This window comes from Canis aureus, chromosome 5 (assembly GCF_053574225.1).
Source record: "Canis aureus isolate CA01 chromosome 5, VMU_Caureus_v.1.0, whole genome shotgun sequence".
In the NCBI taxonomy this organism is placed as follows: domain Eukaryota; kingdom Metazoa; phylum Chordata; class Mammalia; order Carnivora; family Canidae; genus Canis; species Canis aureus.
In genome coordinates, this window is record NC_135615.1 from 15,825,984 (window position 1) to 15,843,503 (window position 17,520).

The following is a 17,520-nucleotide window of genomic DNA, read 5'->3' on the forward strand; positions in this document are numbered from 1 at the left end:
CTAAGACCTAAAACAAAGCAGAATGGGGCACGTTGCTGTTATATGGACATTTAATGCTTTCTGTATTTTTTTTTTAATGATAGAACTATGTATTTTATTATGAGCAACAGGACTGCCATTTCTCTTTTCAGTCTTAATAATTAAAGAACTCCATAGTCCCAGCTTACATATTGGGACAGGAAGTGCTCACACACTGCTGTTAGCTACAACAGTGTGATGGCCAGCTCTTACCAGAGCCCTCAAGTTGTTAAATCTCCTAAACATAGAAAGCGTATTTAATCTGTGAAGTAATCATTTTAGTAGAGCAAACATCACTAAGTTTCTTTAAGGTGACACGCCAGAAAAAAAAAGGGGGGGGGGGTGGAAAGTTTGGGTCTAAGATCAAAAGGATCCTGGAATGCTAATCTTGCTGGGTTGGTCAGTGTTAAGGCATGGATTCCAAAACACAGAGAAAGAGAAGAAAAGTACCAAATGTTATGCACTTTATTTTTTCATAAATATTACCTGTCTTTTCCCTCTGTACATGTGTGAACACACACACACAACTCCTGTCTTCTCTTTCACCTCTAAATTCTGCAACACAATTAGTGCTTTGGTGACCTCTCCTTTTTATGAGACCCTAAGTACCTCATTAACATTTCTGAAGGATTAGCAGTCATTAAGAAAAAGTGAAATTGGTTAAGATTTTTTAAATCTTCTGGAATTTTTGGCTATTTGCAAAAATAACTGTCAAACTTAGATTAGACTGTAATCCCACTACCATCATGTAAGTTAAACTTCACACGTAAAGATTCCTGATACAGTCTATTAAACTTAGAACACACTAGTTTTCTTTTAAAATAACGTTAGAATAAAAGAGTCAAGGTCTTATAATAATATTAAGGTTTAAATTATTTCTCATAACTTGTACATTATTTTCTAATTGCAAAGTCATGTAAAGTTATTCTAGAAGTAAACATTGCGAAATTCAGTATTTAAGTAAAAAATTAAAGTTCCCAATAACCCCATTGTGCCAAGAGATAACCACCACCAATAGTTTGGTTTCCATTTTTCCTACTATTCCTTGTATACATATAGTTGCTTTCTGTCTCCCCCCCACCCCCGCCCCGCCTTTTTTTCTTCTTTGAAATATATCTTGGTGTGTCTCTCTCTTTTTTTTTTTTTTTTAAGATTTTATTTATTTATTCATGAGAGAGAGAGAGAAAGAAAGAGAGGCAGAGACACAGGCAGAGGGAGAAGCAGGCTCCATGCAGGGAGTCCGACATGGGACTTGATCCTGGTACTCCAGGATCAGGCCCTGGGCTGAAGGCAGGCGCTAAACCGCTGAGCCACCCAGGGATCCCAGTGTCTCTTCATAATAAATTATTCCATTTACATATGGAAGAAACAAGCTTATAGGTAAACTTTAGAGAGATCACCAATAAGCAGCAAATTAGAAGGGTATTTTGTGGTCTAATAATCTTTACCCGTTTGACCTGGCTGTTCCCAACTATATGATCTACGGAAAGTTTTGGTAAAATATAGTTAAAGAAAGTAAAGGTAATAATCCAAATTTTAAACAAGATACCATCAATTTAAATCAAAATGATTGAGATTCTAGTATCAGAGCGGTTCCTATAGTTTTTCGATGACTTTTAGCATTTAAAGGCTATATCAGAGTACTGGAAACTGACCTCACCTCCCCTGGGCTGCTGGCCTTAGCAAGTGAGTGTCCCTCAGCATTCCTTAACTCAATAGACTCTTGAAACAAAGCACAATAGCCACATTTTAATGAGTGAGATAACCCTTGCCATCCAAAAGGTAAAAAACAACATCTGTTAAAAAACCAAATAAACTGCAGTAATGGGTTCAGCAATAGGCCTGAAATAGGATTTCAGAGACATAGTCTTTGCTTATCAAAATAAAAACCACAACAGAACAATTGTTTCAAATCCAACGCTCTGTGTTCTAAACTCTCCCTAGATTAATTAGTGTGAAGTCTCGCCAAGCTCATTAAAAGAGAAACTCTGGACTCCTAGAGCAGGGTTGGTGTTTACTGTCCTCCCAAACTAGAGGACTCTCCAGCAAGGACAATGAGAACTTGGCGGAACCACAGACTTCTGGGCTTTCTTTACTGATAGCATTTCTAGTTTATTTTTAAACTGCACTTAAAAAAAATTATACTCCAAGGATCTTTTCAGATTTGTGGTTTTTTTTTTTAACTGAAAAACTGGTCCTTTATTTATTCTCCTTGTGTACCTCCAATCTCTAGTTACATTTTATAGCTATCGAATGATAAGCCGTATGTGTCTGGAGTCTGTGACTATTCAGATGGTCATTAGATAACTCTGATCGTCAAGCCCTCCAGAGCATGTGAGCGCTCCGGCACTTTAAGTTATATTCCAAGGAGGTAGAAAGACAGATATACATATATATACATATATATATATATATATGTATATATATATATATATTTTTTTTTTTTTTTTTTCTGGCACAGGCTTTTTCCACCCATCCAATCCCCTGAAATCTCTTGGGCTTGCCAAAGGCCTGACCTTCCATTCTCTGCAGCACAGGGTGAAGTTTGCCAGGAGAAGGCCCAGCAGATTAAGGCCTCGTTCAACAAATATTTGCTCACCCACTCTTGGGGGAGTCAAACTGTTTGCTACATGCTATCTGCCCAGAGTAACAGTTAGGGACCTTCGGGACCGCTGTGCAGCTGGTGGCCAAGACTGAGACACCTAATATCAAGGTAAATATAAAGTTCAAACCCATACAGCATTATGAGAAACCAAATGAATTTACCAAATTCCCAATTTCACATGCAAACTACCACAAGTCCCCTGAAATAAGAATCTGCACGTGATTTCTAAAACAACTATACACGCTTGCCCTGTTGTATGGTCTTAATCAAGTCATCTTAAATTCTAAACCTGCCTGATATAAGGCACTGTTTTCTTGAACTTTAGCCTGTGACCACTTAGGTCTGAATACTGAGTCTGCCATTTTTATCTAAGTATTTCTGGCTGCCTAAATCCCATGTCCCTAGACTCCCAGGAATCCTCCCCGTCTGCCCCCCCCCCACCCCACCCTATCCCATCTTCCAAATCCTCATCTCAAATCAAATTTCCTTGCAAACCTGAAAAGACAAAAAGCCAGAGAAGAGAAGACATGAAGATGTAGGGAAAACCTCGCAATTGTGTGGTCCACGCTACTTCATCCCTCTCCCAAGACAAGCCACTGGATCAGGGGAGGCACAAGCGGACAGGCCAGCATGGGAGTAGAGGGAGGAGGTGCAGGGGATGGGAGTGAGGGTGGTAGGGTGTGTGTTGGGAGGGGGAGGGGAGGTCTGCCGAAGCTAATTCCCCAAAGTCCTCTGCTCCTAGAGAGCGTTGATGAGCAAGGAATAGGGTCTGACCAGGCTGCGCTGGCGTAGAGTTTCCGTTTTGTATTTTTTTCTTCCAGTAGTGAAATCACAGCTTCTTTTTCACCCCCCGCCCCCCCAGAAGAATCCGAGGCGCTGGGCGCTGCCTCCAGCGACAAGGAGCAGGAACGGAGCTCTCAGCTGTAGGTGCGGAGCCCACCGTGGTCACGGCGCGTGGGCAAACCCTGGCAGTCTAGGGGAACTGTGGGGAGAGCGAGGGTGCCCGGGATCGGAGAGCCGAGAGCGGAGACCGGAGACCGGAGCAGCAGGCGCGCGCCAGAGCCCATAAACGAGCTGATGAACGACATTTACAGCACTCTCAGGCGGGGCTCTTTGCTTTCTCCCACCCTTCTCTCTCTCTCTCTCCCGCCTAACCCCCAGCAGCCGAGAGGCCGGGCCGCCCCAGGCAGTTGCCGGGAAGCCGCGGCGATTAGCGCCCTAATCCCCGGTCCTGACCCCGCCGAGCGCGGCGCGCAGGGCCCGGCGGAGACCCGAGCAGGGAGCGCGGGCGCGGGCTCCCAACGTCCGGCGGGCAGGTCCCGACCTGCGGCGGGGCGGGGGGCACCGTGGGAACCGGGACCTCGGGGGCTCTGGGCAGCGGCTGTCAGCGAAGTCGGGGCGCGCAGGCGGGAGGGGCGGCTGGCGGGAGCCGGCTGGCGAGGAGGGCGCCCAGCGGGGAGACGGCGACCCCCGGCGGCCCGGCCCCACCCCTCACCCCCCCCCACCCCCGGCAAGGGGCCACGCGAGCGCCAGCGCCAGCGCCAGCGCCAGCGCCGGCCGCGGTGGAGACCCGCACCCGGGTGGCCCCTGAGCGGCGGGGACGCCCCCTCCCCGCAGACCGGGCTCCGCACCCCGAGGCCGGGATGGGCACCGTGCGGGACGCCCACGGCTGGGGCGCGACGCCCCCTCGTCCGGGAGCAACGTCCGGGCTGGAGAAGTTGGGGGCGACCGCGGGACACTGGGGGCGAGGCCCGCGGAGCGCCGTGGAGCAGGCCCAGTGCCCGGCGGGGGTCAGGAGGCGCGAGAGACGCCGGGACTTACCGAGCAGCGGCTCCCTCATGCTGCCCCGCGCCGCCGCCGCCGCCGCCGCCGCCGATCCGGCCGGCCGGGGACCAGTGTGACCCGCCCCGCTTGCTGCCGCCGCGGCCGAGCATGCCCGGAGCCGCCGCCGCCCGCCCCGCCCCCGCCCCGCCCCCCGCCGCCTCGCCCCGCCCCCCGCCGCCTCGCCCCGCCCCCTGCCGCCTCGCCCCGCCCCCGCTCGCCCTCGCCCCGCCCCCGCTCGCCCTCGCCCCGCCCATCTGCCCACCCTCCGCCGCCTCGCCCCGCCCCCGCTCGCCCTCGCCCCGCCCCCCGCCGCATCGCCCCGCCCATCTGCCCACCCTCCGCCGCCTCGCCCCGCCCCGATCCCCGCCCCCCGCTCGCCCTCGCCCCGCCCATCTGCCCGCCCCGCCCCCGCTCGCCCTCGCCCCGCCCATCCGCCCGCCCTCCGCCGCCCCGCCCCGCCCCGATCCCCGCGCTCCGCTCCGCCCCGCCCGCCAGGCGGCCTCCGGGCTCGGGCTCGGGCTCTCTCCGGCCGAGGGCGGTACCCGGGTGGGGAGCCTAGCTCACCGGCTTCCTGCGGGCCCAGCCTGGGTGGGTCGCCTCAAAGCACAGGTGAGCGGGACACCCTTGTCTCTTTTCCTGTCACTTGGGTGTGGGCGGCTTCGCCCCTGTGCTGATGTACACACGCACAGAACACACACCCATCTGCTTCATACACAGATGCACACGCACTCGCGAATGACTACACACAGACGCACACAAACACACCCATATGCAGTCACACACAGATGCACACACTCATAGACAGTCACACACAAACTCACAGTCATATTCACATATACACAAAGACACACAGAAAACACAGACACAAACCCATACACACACTCTTTCACAAAAACACAATCATGGAAGGCGTGAGGAGCAGAAAACGGTGCCGGTGACAGCAGCTTAGTGCTTGGGATTTCCTTGTTTAAAAAAAGACCTCTAAGAGTCTTAGCTATAGGCCGGAGGAGACTTTAGAGGTCAATCGGTCTAGCCTCTCTTAGATAGATGGGGAAACTAAGGCTGGAACTAGGATTTGCCTAAAGGCAAAAAAGAGTAGGAGGAGGTCAGTGGGAGAGTTCAGACTAGAATGAACAGTGACTCCAGGCCACTCCATGTTTCTCTGGCCTCAGTGATTGAGACCGCGGCCCCATCCGCTCAGGGGCAAAAGTCCTCCAACTCCAGAGGGTGGGGAAAAGACATAAAGTGTTCAACTTTGCTGATGAGTTGGGAAGAGAAAGAGAGTGTTGGCAAAATCGAGGCCACAGTGGCGAACATGGATGGCAGAGCAGACTGGAATCCCCGCAGAATGGATTTTTAGAAAACCTCTTAGCGGCACCATGCATTTAGGGTTGTGCTCCCTCCACAACACCAGTAATACATGCAGTTGTTTGCACTCTCACCATGGGCCACCCCAGGCTGAGCCCTTCATATGCATTATTGTCTTGTAATCCTCAACACAGTCCTATGAGGGGGGTGCACTGGACACTGGGGCTCAGGAAGGCACACAGATAGAAGTTGCAGAATCTGGCCAAAGACCCTTGCTCTGAACCCTAACCGTGAGGAGCATCTAGGCTAAGAGAGCAAAAAGCCCAAAACACTAGTGCTGAAGAAGAAAAACAATATGTATGATCCAATGCTGTGTTGTGGATTATCTATAGTGCAGCCAAGGACCACACTGGGGAGACAGGGCAAGCAGGACAGCATGACCTGGTGCTCCAGGAAGGCATGGATACAATTTGGGGTGCTTCTACCACTTTCTTGATGTGTTCCTTCTGTCCATCTCAATTTCCTCTCCGACAAATGGGGATAATGACAGTGCTCACCTCCTAGGAAAGCCATAGTACTGGCACATAGCAAAAGTGCAGAAGCTGGTAATTCCTACCACTGGTACCTGTACTAATGGTGTTCTGTGGGCTGGAGCCACCAGGAAAGGCTTTGTGGGCGGCACCTTGGACGACAGGTGGGTTGTATTCTAGGCAGAGGCAGAGGGTATCACTTCCCGACTGAAGGAGTAAGATGAGAAAAACAGAAAATAAATCACAGAGGCTTTTGAAAAAAGTCGTAGTCCTGTGCAGTGGTGCCATTACTTCTTGCCATAAACGCATCTTTCAGGGACAGAGTGCTTCAATGGCATACCATTCCCATTTGCCCGCAATTTGTGACAAATTACTCACTGAAGTAACTTTTTCTTCTTGTGGAACACCTATAGGTGCCCAGCATCATGCAGATACATATGAAGCCAAATGTTCCTGCAAGATCATTTATCAGCCAGCAAACCTATTAGAACAATGTTATATTGTTGGGTTTCTGGGTCAACCCCACAGAAGTTTTATAATGTAACTGAAATGCTGTATGTTGCAGTAGGAAAAAAACAAAAAAACAAAAAAAAAACCCAACAACCCCAAAACATTGAAGCAATGCTAGGAACTAAGCGAAACCCACCTAAATAAAATTTAGTAAATTATGTTTCAGCAGAAAGGTTGGTAAAGGCAGATTTAATTAGAAGAAGCTAATAAGATTGAGCTGCTGCAGATTGTGAAGATGACTTTGCAATTTCAGAGATTTTTGTGGTTTCTGAGCCCTGGCTCTTTATCATGGCAGCCTCATTTCAAAATGTTTGCCTTCCCTCTTTCTCCTGCACTGATACATTACTAACCCTGCTCTATTGCTTTCCAGCCATGACTAAGGCCATTTGAAGTGAACAAGCAGAATGAAAAAAAAAAAAAAAAAAAAGGATAGAAAATGGTGGAGGAGCTGGGGAGCAAGGAGAAAGTTGGGAGAGATTTTTCCCGAAGATTTGAAAATAGAATAACGAAGAAGGAGGTAAGGTTAAAAAGATCCACGAGTCTGAGTGGGTGGTTATCTGAATTACAATGTCAGACAGAGGCAAAGGGGAGGGAGGTGCTTCCCCAAATGAGGATAAAAGTTGGTAAGGTCAGTCCCTTGGGCCAGTTTGCCACAGCCTCGAGATGGTGGACATGGCATGAGAGAAACCAGCTCTACATCTGCGTGTAGTCTTATGTTTTTTATATAAGCACATACGAATATGTTGGTTGTTATGCTTTCAGAAAAAAGGAATCTTTTTTTTATAAGTCAGGACTGGGTAATGCAAAAACCACCTGTGTAAGTTTTATTCTGACTGTAGGAAGAATCACGCTCCTTCTCCTCATCACCACCCACCCTTCTTAATGCAACCGTAGTCTCTTTCTCTTACCTACTTGATTTCAACACAGGGAAAAATATCTTCTCTGCTACTTAGGTGATAAGAGATATCAAATGTGATTTAAAGCAACTCTGAGCATGATGCTGTTAGAAACCCAGCACTGGCCGGGGAATGTGTGCCAGGATCCAGCCCCAGGTGCCCAAACATCCCGCCTTTCTTTGAGTCCTGGAGAAGAGATTTCACAGACTCAGGAAGGAACTCAGATTATTGAGTCATCAGGACAGATATATGATGACCAGAGAAAGGGCGTCTTCAGAAAAAAAGGAAAAAAAAAAAAAAGGACAAAACCCTTGTTTCTTTAATTCTCTGCCTTTTCAAGGACCTAAGATAACCCTCCTCCCTTCTTGCTTTGGGGCTCTTTTGTGATGACCTACTATAAGGTTTCCTTTAGCTGACTTAGATATTCTTTGATGTTTTTCCTAGTCTGAAAAACACTACCAGTTCTCATTTTTTAAAAGATGAACATCCTTGATAAAACCTTGAAGTCCTTCTTGTTGTTTTGTTCTAAAAGTTGGACAATAATAATTATACAAACACTGGAAAGGCTTTTATGTCCACAGGTGCCAATAAACCTTTTTTTTTTTTTTAAGATACTGACATGCTGTACATTAATTCCAAGGCTATTCTGCGTCACTATTTTTAACCATGAACTAGAAATCTGTTTCTCAAAGTGCATTCCATGGACTCCTCATTTTCGATTAACTGGGGATTTGACCAAAAGCCAAGTACCTGGCCCCGAGACACATCAGACACAATCGGAATTTCTAATCTCTACAATTGAGACCCAGGAATCTGTCCTTAAAGTAAATGTCCAGTAAATGTTCAGATACTTCTTACACATTGGGAAAGTTTGAGAGGCAGGGATAGAGCGCAAGAAATAGTGTGTCAAAAGCCTAACAGAATGCTAGGCTTCTAGCATGCTAAACATTCAAAAAACAGTAGTCATCACCATCACTCTATGATGATGAGGAGCAGCAGAGCAATGTCCTTTGGGAATAAAATGCAATAGGTGTTTGTTAACTGTTGATTTAGAAGAATTGGTACCAGCCAAGACCGAAAATTGTAATCCTGGGGATTAAGAGAAGAATAACAAATATTCTTTTAGAACCTGATACCTTCACTCTAAGAAGAGTGAATCCACATGGTTATTACATGAGAAAAATAATTTTTAATTATTTGCTATCTCTTTGTCAGCTTTTTCCTCTGTAAGGCTACAAGTTAATGGGAAACAGCCTCTCTGCCTCTCTCCCAAGCCCTGTCACCACCCTTGCGAAGGGTTACTATTTACCAGTGGTTTACAGAACATCCCAAGCATCTCCCTGCCTGTAGTCTGCAATTCTTTGCCAGATTCATTAGGAAAACCCTGCGTTCCTATCCTCTGGGGAATGACAGTGGCTGGCTGGGGTCCCACTGGTACAAGGGAGATGCACACATGGCTCCAAGAAAACAGTGGTGTGGCCAGCACCAGAGTGGTCCAGACATGGGCATCCCTCTCTACCCATCACACGCCAGCCAATCAAGAATCACTGAAAAATAACTCCAGCATTTTCTCTAAGCCCACGTGACTTCTTATTTAAAACATGGGAATTATGTGAATAACAACGAAAGAAGTTGGTTGCCAGTATGAATTGAAAGAAAGAAAAAAAGCGCTTCCATTTGGAATCATGGTGACATATTGGCCTTTTATTAAGTTGGCAATGGCTAGCGAGACAGAAATGACACCAAGTTGTGAGGGACAAGTGTGAACCACCTTTCATTCACTGTTTCTCATGTGCCAGGCACTTGGCTGGGCCTTGTCTTATGTCCTTCCATATATATTACCAGGGTGTTAGGATTTTGAAGAAGTGATTCTAGTTGAGCATCAAAGACGATGGAAATCTCCCATATAAGAAAGCTTTCTGTGACTTTGCTTATTTGCCTCTGTGAAACTCCTAAAGGATTCTGTTTAAGCTGCTAGGTTAGCATCTGGCATGGTCTACCTTGCATTCACTCTATTGGCATATAACATATGTGCTTAGTTCAGCTCCTAGATTCTGAGTTCCCAGAGGAAGGGCTTGCTCACAGCTACCCCCTCACCCTGTCCCAACCATGTTTTCCTCAGTTCTGTGTTTGGCCTCTATCAATTATAGTAAATGGCCAACGTAATGGCCACAGCTGTTTCCAAGCCCTCTGTGATGCAGAGCCTATTCTTTAAAGCACTTCCTTTCCTACCCGCCACACATCAAACCAGTATGTTCCCTGGCTTGGGACAGCCTCTACCCCACAAAGCCCACCGGAATTATTCAGACCAGCCGATACTCAGCTGTTTCCCTAGCCCTGCCTTGTCTTTTTTTTTTTTTTTTTTTTAAGATTTTATTTATTTATTCATGAGAGACACAGGGAGAGAGGCAGAGACACAGGCATAGGAAGAAGCAGGCTCCCTGCAGGGAGCCCGAAGGGAGACTCCATCCCAGGGCCCCAGGATCACGACCTGAGCCAAAGGCAGATGCTCAACCACTGAGCCACCCAGGTGCCCCCCTGCCTTGTCTTTTACACAGAGACCCCAAAAAAGGCCATGTCTATGCTTTCCCCATGCTCTTTTCCATCTTTTGATGGACACTGGTGCTCTTTCTGTGGTCCTGCATGGCGGGCCACGCCCCATGTTTCTGGGGGAACTGCAAGGAACTTTACACTGACCTTTCCATGTTGTCACTCAGTCACCTTTATATATTAAGACCTGGTACAAATCAGTCTCTCCGTTTACTACAACCTAGCACCATACCTTTGGCATCTGGATGAAACAACTGTCTATTGAATTGAGTTGGCATATATCTCTGAAGTGAAAAAATGATCATGGAAACTCACATGGTACAAATACTGAGTTATAAACCCTCACCATACGAATGGGGTCGAAATACTCAGCTGAGGATCAAAGGTTACCAAAGGAAAAGTGGCCAGCACTTTTAGCAAATGATGAGGTTTCCTTGGGTTATTTGCTTGTTTTTAAATGTTTTGAGGTTTACTTTTGCTTTTTCCATGCTCTGCCTTAAAAAGAGTCTACTGTTCTCAAACTCCGTTTATTAGCCTCTAAGTACCTGGTTGATATATATCTCAAGTAGATTGCATGCTATTTGCCTGTTTGGTTTAATCGAACAGAAATTAAATTTTCTAAAAGCAAACAATATAAAATATGCAAATGCGAGAGGACAAAGGGAACAATTAGTAGTTTGGAGGAAGGCAACCAATAGACATGAAACATAATTCAGAGAAAAGAAAACAAATCATTAGCCAAAGTCAGCTTTTCATCAGCAGTGGTTAGAAAGTAACAAAGTCCGAACCCAGTGTCTCATCTGGCTAGAATGTTGCTTAGTAAACTCCAGGATAGCTGCTGCAGTTTCTTTTGTCACCCACCCTCCCGGGATAACTTGGTTCATTTCTACCCAGTCCTTGCTGAAAAGGAGGGCCATCACCAGAGCCTGTGCCCTGTGTGGGAACCTGGAGCACATTTCCGCCATCAGAGTACAGAGTACAGTCCTCAAGTCAGCTGGAACTGCATGTACTTTCTAGTTTTTGTCAAACTAGTGAATGTATTCCTTCTCTGTCTAAACATTTCTACCGTCTTTCCTATAGTTCCAGATGCCTGGAATGTGCATCAGACTTTTGCTGAAACCACCAAATACCTGAAGGTTACCATAACTAACTAGTCACAGATGGAGTATTAAATCCGCCCCTATTTTTTCCTTCTCTATATAGCATATATTGGAGCTATAATATTCTACATTCTTGGAACAGCTGATATGCATCAACAAAACCAATATCCTATCCAGAGAACACTGCCTTATTCGTGGTCAAGGGCCACCTGTTTATTTTATCAGGGGCCACCTGTTTATCAGTTGGCACACCTATATATGAGGTTATGATGGACTTTATAGGTTGAAGGATTAATTTAAAATGTCGAAGAACATTTCCTAATTATGAATTCTTTGCTGCTACCTCATGAAATATTGTCCCATTACTGTTATTATTAACTTTTCCCAGCTTTCCAAATGAACTGTAGTGTGAACAGGGTGCTAGCACGTGTGGAAGGGAAATGCTGATGGACTGAAGAACGTGGGGACGAAATAATGTTGAAGTGATTGCAGGGTGGTAAATCTGATTTTCAGCCATCTGACATAAAATGTTAAGGTCTTAATAACTATGTTTAAAGGAATATATTTAAAAGTTAAAAGACGGGGGCCTGGGTGACTCAGTCAGTTAAGCAACCGACTCTTGATTTCAGCTCAGGTGATCTTGGGATCCTGAGATTGTGCCCTGTGTCGGGCTCTTCACAGAGTCCGCTGGAGATTCTCTCTCCCTCTCCCTCTGCCCCTCCCCCACTCACCTCTCTAAATTATTAATTAATTAATTAATTATCTTTAAAAGTTAGAAGACAGATTTTTTAGAGGTAGAGTTGAAACACCAATACAAAGACAGTAAGAAGGACGCCCCTTCCCCCAGACACCAACATAGCATTGGTTTGGGAAGACAGAATACTTTCCTCTCTCTTATAAAGGCAGGTGCGGTGGAACATCTTTAGTTCACAGTTAACTCCCACTGCTGAGTTATGACTATTTAACATTCCCACTTTCTAGGTTACAGGCTCCATTTTGTGTTCCACACTACAAATATCTCAAAATAAGGGCCTGCCTTCCGCAGCATCCTTATGTGGCGCAAAGGCCTCCCTCATCACACCAGATTGTGAGTTTCCTAAGGGCAAGATATCTGAGGACAACTGCCATTCATGACATCAACCATTAAGACTAGAAATGTCATCCTTTAAATCTATTCACATATGAATTGGTAGAGTTGTGGGCTGTTGGCAGAAGAATGAGTGGTTAGCTGTCATTGGCCAGGAGCCTAGAGGTGGGGCCCAGAAACCTGCCTTTAACCAAGTTCCGGGATTCTAATAAGCACCCAAGTTTTAGAGTAGCCACCTGTGACCTATCCTAATCTTAGCTTGCTCCTACTGGCAGGTTCTCCTGGTTCTTTGCTGGCTCTGTGGTCTCATTAACCACAAAGTGACTGGTTGCCCCATTTGAGGAGCTGAGTATATTGACAGTAAAGTGCCTCCCAATTCCTCTGTTCGTCAGGAGATGACATAACCTGAAGGAAAAAATCTTTAGGCTCCAGAGTCAGAAGAATCTGGGTTGGAGCTACATGTTGCCCTGTATGAATTGCAAAGCTTCAGTTCTCTGAGCCCCAGTTTATAAAATAACAAACTATAATCTGGTTATGAGGACTAAATGAGATACTTTGTGAACATCTTCAGTACAGAGTCAGCATTCCATAAAAGCAAGCTGTTCTTTTGCTGCCCTCTTCATCGGGTTCATGTGAGAATGAATGCGGGAAATGCAGAGCACCTGGTGCATCCTAGCACTCTGCAAACGAGAGCTATTAGTATCTTCAGTTTCGGGCAACTAAATATAACTTATGAGCACAGTTCCTTCATTTGTTGAGAACCAAGGGAGGAAACTATTTCTATATTCATTTGCTTTTTATAGGAAAAAATGTTACAGAGATACTAGATGATTAACAAATTTTAAGAAAGACTGTTCCATTTAGCCTTTGAGATGGAAAGCAAGATTGGCATTTCTTTACTTCCTTCCTTCCTTCTTTCCAGGCAAGAGAATAGTATGCATTTTCAGGTTAAAACAAAGTGTTAGAACTTCTTAAAGCTATTGAAATAAAGAATTCAGTTCAGACACTATGTAAAGCAGGGTATTTAGAGATGCCTTCATTTTCCCAGGAAGCCCAGGTAACACAGGGTTCCAATAGAACACTTCAATAAGAGGATTCTTGTTGGGGCGCCTGGATGGCTTGATTGGCTAAGTGTCCAACTCTTGATCTCAGCCCTGGCCTTGATCTCAGGGTCATGAGTTCGAGCCCCATGTTTGGCTCCACACGGGGCATGGAACCTACTTTTAAAAAAATAAAAAATAAAAAATAAATGAAAGGACTTTTATTTAATGTGAAATGTGAAGTCTCAGAGCTTAATCTGAGCATATGGCTTTCTGTGTGTGTATGTGTGTGTAGGGCAGTTAAAGAACTAGCTTTCAGGATTTAGAAGACCAGTTTTGGCCCAGTGACGAGAGGATGAATAAATGTGTTAGAAATCTTGACAAAAATACTGTGGACAAAATAGCCATCTGATACTAAGCCAAGTATATCCTTTGAAGTATACATGAGCAGGATAAATTTACATGACTCTTTCTCCAGATATTAACACCTACTGTACCTGTGGCTAGCACGTCGTTACTCCACTGCCTTTCACCCCTTCTTTCCAGTTTTAATGGGAGGGTGCCAAGTAGGCAACTGGCCAAGGTAGAAGTGATGCAACCATATTATGAATCCACTGAAAGTCTCAGTGATTTCAAGATTAAGTGCTCAAATGTATCTTGGGCCAAATTCTCTGGCCTAAACATCCGGAAGAGTCAGCCTGACAATCTAGGCCTGGTTTTCAAACATTCCCAGGTGGACAGACAGTATCTCACCTTGCAAATGAGTGGGTATAGCAAAGGTGGTGCTACTGTCCATGGCTCTGCATCCACCCAAACACACCACAGCAACAGTTTCCAGGGTAAGACAAAATCTGCAGCTGTGTGTGTACCTCCAGCTGCCAGTGATCCCCACATGGAAGAGAAATCCAAAAATGCTGTGGACTCCTCTGAGCAGGGTTGTAGCATATGTTACCTGTGGCATGCCCACCATTCCCTTTACCATACCAATCACTTCCCAATGGGTGACACTTCCCATATGTGGAGCAGGACCTGCTTATTCTTAGAAGGCAGACCCCCTCTCCGTTTCTCACATCAGATAAAGGCTTTATTTAAATTCCAGTTACAGAAATGAAGATCTATATAGACTTCCAGGAAGCATCTTATACTTCCATGGGAAAAAAGGCCTTGGAATCCAGAATGGAATGTGGGTCAGGGTTGTCCTCACCTCTGAAGGAAAGAAATGTGCTTTGGAAATGAAGAATATAATGCAAGCACAGTTCTCCTCTGCTCCCAGGAGAAAGCCCTTGTAACAAACTCTGACATGTTGCTTTCAATACATTTTTAGTAGAATTCTTGAGGGACAACATGCTCTTCTCATTAGACCTGTTAATCTGGTGTCATTTCACACAGCTTTATTCCAACTCCATGGAATGGCTTAATTGATTTAACATTCTTGTTCGTACTGATGACCATGGATAACTGTTACATAATAATTGAGCTGATGGCCAACTAAGGAGATGGAACACTCCAAGGTTTGCGACATTGTTGGATTTTGAAGCAAAGCTGTACCCCAAAGCCACTCTAGGAACTTATATTCATTCTGGATAAAAACGCTTCCATAAAATGAAGCCAGTGTCACATCAGAAATGCCAAAAACCAAACACTGGCAGATGCCAACCTGTCAGAATCATGCCATCAGATTATGGAGCAGCACACTGGAAAATTCTGAAGTGAGGAAGGGGGGGAAATGCACTCGAAATTAGGGCAGTTTGTTTTTGCTTTATTAATATCTGCTAAAGGGGGAAGAAGTCCCTTGGAAGAATTGGGGTAAATAGCAATGGAGCTGTCATGCCTCTGCATCTGCTCTATTCTCCACAGCCTGCCACTGCTGTATTCTCATTATATTATAACACTTATTCCCAAGCATTGTCATTTGTTCTGAATCTTCTCAACTGAGATGACAAATGGAGTTAGCCTGATGCTTCCTGGGGCATACGTGTTTTCACTTCTAATTTATAAATATGGTTCAAACAGGACTTTTTGAGCATTTGGTGCCTACTCAAAATCTGACAGAGTTACTTCTTTCTAGAGATAGAATGCCAATCCTTCTATTTTGTCAAAACAGCTACACTGTCAGGTGATTGCAGAAACCATAGCTAGAGCTGAGTCCTCCAAGACTATAGTCTTCCAAGACTGAGTCCTCCACTCAGCCAGATGTAGAAACAGGGTTTCACACTTCAGCAAGGGATGCATCGTAGTGCTGTCTGGTTATTCCTTCTCGAATTTTGCAGTGCAGTTGGGGAGGGCTATCTGTGTGCAGTTAGGACAAGGTAAGGATACATGTGTAGTCCTGAGTAGCATGGCATTGTGAATCACTAGAGTCTGTTTTAGACGGGGATTGACAGAAGGCCTGTTATCCTCAACTTCACAGGAGTAAAAAGTCAGCATGTGAGCAAAGCCATCAAGCTTGTCAAGGGTAGAAGGAAACAAAAGACATACTATAAGCTGGTAAGAACCAGCTGGGAAGGCTGAATTGCTCAGACCCATGTTTTATTCATTTTAAAAGGGTTTCTCAGGGAGAGGAGAAGGCACATTCCCCAGCAGAACTCGCTTGCCCAGAATTGCAGGCAAATAAATGGACATATATGTGATTGAACTTGGAAAAATCTAAGAAGACATTTGGGATTGCAGAGAATATTAACAAGGCTGCTGCAAGCCAGCCGGCGTGGTCCAGTGAGACCTGTCTCCCAGAGTCTGAGCTTCTAGTCTTCTCTGTGACAAGGTGACACATGGGTGTGGCTTCTTTCAAAAACCCTGAGCAGAAGATGGGACACAGAACTGAGTTGCCTATGCCCTTGGCAAGGAATTGCACAGAAGAAATGTACTTTTCCATGTATTTCTTCTCACCATTGCAACTATTTGTAAGCATACAATTCAGTAACAGTAAGTACATTCACGATGGTGTGCAAACACGACCACTGTCCACGTTAGAGCTTTTTCATCACCCCTAACAGAAACCCTGTAGCCGTTAAACAATAATTCACCATCCATTGTTCCTTTCAGCCCCTGGCACCTTCTATCCTATTTTGTCTTTAAATTTTCCTACTCTAGGTACCACATTAGAGGTGGGATCCTATGATACTTCTCATTCTGTGACGGGCTCGTTTCACTTAGCATAAAGATTTCAAGACTCCAGGTTGGAGCAGGTGCCAGAATTTCGTTTCTCTTTAAGGCTGAATAATAATAGTCCATTGTGTGGAGAGACCACATTTGTTTATCCATTTGCTATCGATGGGCACGATTGTGAATAAGGCTGCTGTGAACAGTGGTGCAGAAATAGCTGTCTGAGTCTCTGCTTGCAGGTTTCTCAGTATATACCTGTGAGCGGAGCTGCCGATGTTACGGTAACTCTATGTTTAACTTCCTGAGGAACTTCCAGACTGTTTTCCACATTGGCTGAACCATTTCACATTCCAACTGGCAATAAACAGGTTTCCCCATACCCTTGCCAACACTTTTTTTTAATTTTCTTTTTTTTAAATAGTCACCTGAATGAGTGTGATGCGGTATTCATGGTGGTTTTGATTTGCATTCCACTCTCTTAATAATTTAGTCACTACAGAAAGATAGGGACGGCTTGTCGGTTGAAATTTCAGTAGCTCGCCCTGGTCAACCAAACGGGGGGTGTATGTGTGAAGCCTATTTTCCTGACAAATCTCGGAGCTGCTCTGCAGGATTCCACCTTGTAGCTGTCACAACCACATAGCGCACCAGGACTGATTGCAATTGTAGAAAGGCAAACATCTGAATCAAGACAGACACTTTGCACTCCCAGCGGGCCGGATGAAGGGTTTCTTTTTTTAATACGGCAGCATCAGAGACCTGCTGCTTAGTGCAAACCAGGCAAATTACCCATCAAGCCTGTGGAGATGGTTGAAATAGATTCTTTCACGGCTGAAAAGCTAGACAAAAGGTGACCATTGCAGGGCTTTCTGCTTTTGCAGGAGAAGCTGATTGCTGTGACCGGACCGTGAGGCCAGTAAATTATACCTGTGATAATTGGAAAGACCTGT

General features: G+C 45.6%; 1 protein-coding gene and 1 long non-coding RNA gene across 8 annotated transcripts in view; one reads left to right on the forward strand and one right to left on the reverse strand.

Annotated features, from left to right (window-relative positions):
• Nucleotides 1-17,520, reverse strand: part of JCAD (junctional cadherin 5 associated) — a 77,599-nt gene that overhangs the window by 34,449 nt on the left and 25,630 nt on the right. For 2 of the 4 annotated variants that reach the window (XM_077896959.1, XM_077896955.1), the window contains exon 1: nucleotides 4,445-4,580. The exons of 1 other annotated variant lie outside the window; for it this stretch is intronic. The gene's annotated coding sequence lies outside the window, so the exon portion shown is untranslated. Of the gene's footprint in view, nucleotides 1-4,444; nucleotides 4,581-17,520 lie in introns of those variants that run through there. One more of the 4 variants, XM_077896958.1, reaches the window with a different exon arrangement.
• LOC144313729 (uncharacterized) overlaps nucleotides 4,888-17,520 on the forward strand; it is a 37,157-nt gene continuing 24,524 nt past the window's right edge. Inside the window, exons 1-2 of one of the 4 annotated variants that reach the window (XR_013379360.1) lie at nucleotides 4,888-5,056; nucleotides 7,166-7,312. This is a non-coding gene — a long non-coding RNA (uncharacterized LOC144313729). The remainder of the gene's footprint in view (nucleotides 5,057-7,165; nucleotides 7,313-17,520) is intronic. The other 3 variants (XR_013379361.1, XR_013379359.1, XR_013379362.1) reach the window with 3 other exon arrangements.